The sequence below is a fragment of the Mixophyes fleayi genome, chromosome 10, assembly GCF_038048845.1.
Source record: "Mixophyes fleayi isolate aMixFle1 chromosome 10, aMixFle1.hap1, whole genome shotgun sequence".
Lineage (NCBI taxonomy): Eukaryota > Metazoa > Chordata > Amphibia > Anura > Limnodynastidae > Mixophyes > Mixophyes fleayi.
The window spans coordinates 92,763,669-92,770,282 of NC_134411.1; the positions used below are offsets into that span (position 1 = coordinate 92,763,669).

At 41.0% G+C, this 6,614-nt stretch overlaps 1 long non-coding RNA gene across 2 annotated transcripts; it reads right to left on the reverse strand.

The window, feature by feature from the left end:
- Positions 1–3,414: 3,414 nt before the first annotated feature.
- On the reverse strand, positions 3,415–6,119 carry LOC142103609 (uncharacterized). Of its 2 annotated transcripts, XR_012679401.1 has the most exons (4): positions 6,031–6,113; positions 4,855–4,963; positions 4,152–4,625; positions 3,415–3,513 (listed from the first exon to the last, which is right to left on the reverse strand). It is a non-coding gene; the product is annotated as an uncharacterized LOC142103609 (long non-coding RNA). The 2 variants fall into 2 exon arrangements; XR_012679400.1 differs by lacking the exon at positions 4,855–4,963 and having other exon boundaries at positions 6,031–6,119.
- Between the last annotated feature and the right edge of the window lie 495 nt (positions 6,120–6,614).

Genomic DNA, 6,614 nt, shown 5'->3' on the forward strand with positions numbered 1-6,614 from the left:
CAGTTTCTAGTGCAGTTGGGCAGCGTCATAGGTAGGAAAGGAAGAGGAGGGGTAGCAGTGTTCTTCAAAGTCTCCAGTGACATTCAGGAGAGCTCCATTGCTAATTGTCATTGCTGAAATAGAAATAATAGCGCTGGCAGTCTTGGTGTAAATCGGCAGTCACTGTGTGTTATCAAAATGGATTCACAGCAGTACACAGAAGACCAGGAGCACCACGCAGCCATAACTGATTTCATGATTCATTCTCCATTTCACTGCACCGCCATGTGCTCAGGGTGACGGCGATCTCCTTGTCTACATCTTTCAAAGCTTAGTCTGCAGGGGCCAGTTTCACACCCATTTGTTTTCTCAGGTCTCTTAGCTGTTCTTTAAACTGGATATATTTATCGTCGTGCCTCCTCTGTATTACTCTTCTGAAGCACAGTGTATCTCGTGTACAAGCTCTCTCAAATCCGAGATCTCATTTGGTGGGTACGGCCTCCTCAACTGCGTCTATATATTGGTTTAAATCTCTGTTCAATGCAGCGTATTCCAACATGACAAATTCCATGCTGCCCACATGTTGCGTGTCACAGTCTGTCTGAAGCAGATCTAATGACACTCCAGTTGTAATATCCATTCCTGTGTCTACATAAGTTTGGCCGTTCTTCAGGGATGAGAGGGAGGTATCCACAGAGGAGAAGGAGATTAAAGATGAAGCACCATCAGACATGGTTTAATAAAGTAGAGTTCATTGACAGCACTGTTAGGCTTAAGGCAGCCAAGCTATTGGTAGCTTGTTTTGTGGGGGCCCGAACAAACCAAGCACTTCAGCCACAAAAGTGGCACTCCTTGTCGCTGGAGTGCTTGATTTGTTAAGATGTACATGTCCTTTTCAATATCTTTCATAAGGGTGGGTGGAAGGGCCCAAGGATAATTCCATCTTGAAACACTTTTATTTTCTGCCACTGCTGTGTGGCAATGTGTCCTAGATGTGCTAAGAACTTCCGTGTGTTTGTGTCATTGCTCTGTCGCTTACCATCCAGCCAGGTCACTGAAGTCTTTGTTTGAAAGTGTATGAAACTAATATTGTGACCTGTGAGGTGGTCAAAATTGACTGCAAGTGGCGTGAAATTAGGGTTATTGAGGCTAATAATAATGTTTGGAAAAAAAAGCAAAATTATGTGATTTTAGCAAAAAAAAATATAGGGATTTTAGAAAAAAATAGATATCCAAAACCAAAACACGCAAGGGCGGATTTGCCAAAACCAAAACATGAAGTTAATCCAGATCCAAAAGCAAAACCAGAACATGGGGGTCAGTGAACATCTCTAATCCCAACCTAGAGAGAGATTAGTGGCAATGTACACCAAGCAGAGTGTTAACCAAACTGCACCGTCATCTGGTGGGGTGCCTAAATTCTCTTCATGCTGATACCGTTAAACCCCCAATCACAGGACATAACTCAACATGCTAGTGCGGTCTCCATCATTAAGGAGAACATGTATGTATCAACAAAGTAATTAACAACAATATTATTTCTCTTAATAATATGGACTTTTTAAATTGGGGTTATAACTAATAAACCTGCTCTACACATATATTAATAAAAATGGCAATAAAAATATTGAACTTGGCAATATATACCACTATGTACATTTGTTTTTTTTAATAATTCTAATCACAGATTAAAGAAACTGCTCAAGAACTTTAACATGACATACATGTATAAGAATATCTATATATTGATAGCATAAGTATGACTTTTATGAGAGACTCATTTTTATAATACTGTTGTCAACAATGCATTACCATTGTCCTCTGGAAAATGTGACAGTTGACAATACACCTGAGCACCTGCTGGTTGCTCTGAAGCTGACAGTGTGGGCAGCACGGTGGTTCAGTGGTTAGCACTTCTGCCTCACAGCGCTGGGTCGAGTTCAATTCCCGACCATGGCCTTATCTGTGAGGAGTTTGTATATTCTCCCCGTGTTTGCGTGGGTTTCCTCCGGGTGCTCTGGTTTCCTCCCACACTCCAAAAACATACTAGTAGGTTAATTGGCTGCTATCAAATTGACCCTAGTGTCTCACTCTCTGTCTGTCTGTGTCTGTGTGTGAGTGTGTATCTATATTAGGGAATTTAGACTGTAAACTCCAATGGGGCAGGGACTGATGTGAATGAGTTCTTTGTACAGCGCTGCGGGATCAGTGGTGCTATATAAATAAATGATGATGATGATGACAGTTAGTGATCTCTCCCTGTGCACCTGCTGGGTGACCTGGAACATGTGACCTGCTGAGTGGTCTGGAAACTGTGACAGTTATTTGTACCCCTGCTGGGTGACCTGGAACATGTGACCTGCTGGGTGGTCTGGAAACTGACAGTTACTTGCAGCCGCATATATCAGCGCATCTTGTAGGGACCTCATAAAAAAAGTTATTGAATTATTTTAATAAAGTGTCAAACTCCCATTGTCCCATAGATTGTAAGCTTGCGAGCAGGGCCTTTTCACCTCTTTGTCCGTTTTACCCAGTTTGTTTATTAGTTTACTATGTTCGTCCCCAATTGTAAAGAGCTACGGAATATGTTGGCGCTATATAAATAAATGATGATGATAAGTAATTTAGTCATTACATTTCAGTTTAAGGCGGTTACCGCCAGCTTTCCCTAGTTCATATAGAAGATATGACCTGTAATAATCAGAAAGGGGTAGAAACTCTAACACAGCTTTTCCGGTATCCCTGCACAATACCACAAATGATCTATTCATAGACCTCACACTACAGACACAGCTGCTGCAAAGTGTCGCACAGTATTGATGTCAGTTTTTCAACAGAGCGCCAGCGCCAGAAACCGCTATACCACAGCACGCCAATTACACTAAATCATCACTGGTAACATATGCTCCGCTTGAAGATTGTACATTAGAGTTTTCAAATCAGAACGACGCAGGAAGGAGTCGATAATTCAAATAATCCCCTTTCTGCAATATTTAGAAAGACGTGTGTATTAGAAGGAGCGTTCTGCCAGATTAATTCATTAGATTTTACCCTGAAGCTTGCTCCTACTGTGGATTTTTTCATGAAACCAGCTAGGAGTCAAACTCAAATGCAGAGACATCTGGCAGCAAAAATTGAATACAAAATATTGGACATTAGCGAGCTCTTCAACTTCCGCTAATGCTACCGACACATTAGTAACCAGAGGGAGCAGAAAGCACATCATACAGCGATGTGTATCATACTCTGCATTACAAGGAGAAGCAATATCTGAGTTGAAAGGAGTTCAAAGTAACATTCCCTGTTTTATATTTTCAAAAATGAACGTTACAAGAGAGAGAGAGCAAGCGAGAAACTCTATTGGTAACATATTGGAAAAAATTATCTTTATTTGTCCAAATAATATTATTTGAAGCGTTTTCCCAATGCTGGCTACTTGTGTTTGCCTGTCGGGAAAGGGGAGACCCGGCTTTGATCAGCATTGGTCTTACATAGTGTGTTTGTGGGCCAGTTCTTATGGGGATTGTTTTCTCTCTTTCTTTTAGACCAGGGGTCAGGGAACTTTTTTACCTTTTACCCCAAAATATATTAGATATGCCAACGTTGCCCCCTTGGTTTGAAAGGAAGGAAATCATATATTATTAATTATTTGAATTAAAAATGTTATTGAATCTATTCAAAATTTCTTTGAAAGCTTCAACTTCATAAACTTCAGGTTTTAGATAAATGATGTTGCTTCATTTTTGATACGAGAGCATCAATATTGGGGTATTTTGATGTGAGAGCAATTTGGATACCGTCTTCAGCGTCCAATCGATTTCTCTGCTTTGTTTTTATGTTCGTTAGAGTGGAAAATCCTTGTTCGCAAAGGTAGGTTGTTGCAAAAGGCAGCAACTTTTTGACTGCCTCCTCATGTGTAATTTTGAATGCCTTTGTAGCTGTTGACATCCAAAAATATGACAGATCTGCTTTGTTTTCAAATGCAATACGTGCTTCATTATTGCATCGAAGCTCAAGAAGTGCTTCTGCCAACCCTTGAGGCTCTTCTGGTACAACAGCAATTTCACATTTAAAGGGGTCTACAATCCAACTGACAGCATGTGAATCGGCAGCATTACCCCCAGGAATTTCATTTTTACCCCATTTTGGGTAATTTACCCCTGTTCCCTGACCACTGTTTTAGACAATGATGGATTAAGAAAGGAGAAAACTTTGATTGCAGAGGGGCGTCTTTATTTTATTTTAAAAAGGTGGATGTGTGTTTATTTTTTTTACAATGGGCCCCACAGCCCAAGGGGATCAGGAAGAGCCCCAGCGCTGTTTCTTGTGGCCGTCCCCCACACAGACACCGGGCCTGTGCTGACTAGCATTGTGGCCAATAGGGGGAGTGGTTGGTCCCATTTTGGTTGTATGACCAGCACCCTTAAACGATATTGCTAGACCAGCACCGTCCCAGCGGCAGACTATCATTGGTCACCGCTGTTTGTAAATGAGGATGTGATTACTCTGTTCTAGTTGTGTCTTCTTATTTAGTTGCTTTCACTATAGTCTCTTGTATTGATTTGTACGGATTCCATTGTTTCTCTTGTCCCTTCCTTATCTGTATTTTTTTCTGTTCATTTTCTGTTTGTGCTGCGCTGCGGATTCTGTGGCACCATATAAATAAAATAAAGATGGTGACCATTGTAATACTATACAGTGACCACTAAATACACAAATCCTGCTACCGGCAGATTGATATTTAACATTTCAAGACAGTGCGGTACATCCCATCCAGTATAATTACTGATCTTATCAGACATGGAGGTTCAATCAATAGCTATTAGATTCAATGTATACACTTCAATATTTCTCTTTTTTCTAGACTCTGTTTACCTTTTGCTTTACAAGTACAGGAGCACAACAGCTAAGATAGTGTTAAAATGCATCTGTTGTGTACACACGATGGAGGCAGTCATTTTGTTAGCCAAAACAATATACAGCCCTATCAATTCACTGGGAATTAGTGACATTTCTGAGGCATGATAACACAGACATGTATTTAAACAGACTACACGTAAACAAATGTTTTCTTATATTAACTACTGCTCTCAGAACTGCAGCGTTTACTTCATATTCACCTTTTGTGAGTACAAAGGTTCATACATAGGAGCCATTTTGTGAGCTAGTATGAAATATTCCAATATAGTAATAATTATATCTCTCCTGAAAAAAGAGATCTAAAACAACTGCATGCAGACGTGGCGCTTGTTATGACATCATCCAAATGCAACTAAAACTCAGCCCTTCACAGTTTATGATCTAGCATCCATACTTGCCAACAATCCTGACTGAAAAATATAGACAAAAGAAGAGGCAAAAATCCGGATTTGCCCAAACCAAGTCCAATCTGCCAGAAAAAAAAATGCTAATTTAGGGGAGACCACGCCATTTTCCCAGCAGCCACACCCCTCTTCAGCTTTCAAAAATGGGGACAGTACTAAGAAAGTCAGGACTGCTGGCAGTTATGTATTATTTTAGTGCAGATATAATTCAAACAGTCACTGGCCAAAATAAAACCTTATTTTCCAGTACTCTGACAGAAGCCCTAAGCCTGGTACTTATGTGCCATATGATTAGGAAGAAGGGAGTTTCAGTAAAATAACAGATTTTCATTTTTCCACGATACAACCTTTTTCAGATTTCAAGTGGAAAAAAACAAGAGACATGGTGGTCAGGGCTGGACTGGGAACTTAAAATGGCCCTAAAAAAAAAAAAATGAAAGTGGCCTCAAGTGAGCAGGACAAAATCAACTGTGGGTGGGGCCAATAGAAAAGTAGGCGGGATTAGCACACGGCTACCCTTAAAACACACTGGTTGGCGGAGTTGCAGAAATGCAAGGGGGAGCCTATCACAGTAGGAGTCTGTCAGAGTAGGAGGAGCCTATCACAACAGGAAGACCAGACACGCTAGTAGGTGAATCATTGCATTGATTGGTGGAGCAATCACAGGTAGGCAGAGTAAGCAAAACAAACAATCAAATAGCAGTAACAGTGTGTTTTTCTCTCCTACCTGTTCTTGAGGCTTTGGCTGCCTGCTTTTCTCTCCTATCTGTTATTGCAGCTTTCACAGACTATTGGTTTCTTGTCTGGATCCTGAAAAATATATAGGAAACATGAAATATGGAAAGCCAAACAATAAATGAACACAGTACATATCACACAGTATATAATACCATACTTGCCTACTTTTAGCTGGCTCCCTCCCGGAGATCACTAAAAAGGAGTGTAGGGGGAGGGTGGAAGGATGTGAGGTTTCGAGAATCGCGTCATTTTGGCCCACCCACAGTAACGTAATGTCTCCTTTAGGTCTTTTTACCAGTGTAAAAAGACCCAAAGGAGAAATTACGTCACTGGGGGGCGGGGCCAAAATGACGCGATTTGCGACGCCCCGGCCCCTTGTCCATACACAACTCCATGCCGGCTTTGATGTGGGAGAAATGCCAGATCTCCCGGTATTTCGGGAGACCTACCCGGAATTCGGGAGTCTCCCGGACATTCCGGAAGAGTTGGCATGTATGTATAATACATACATTATAATATAACATATTTATTACACACAGTCTACATAAGATCACAGGAAGATCTACCAGCCCC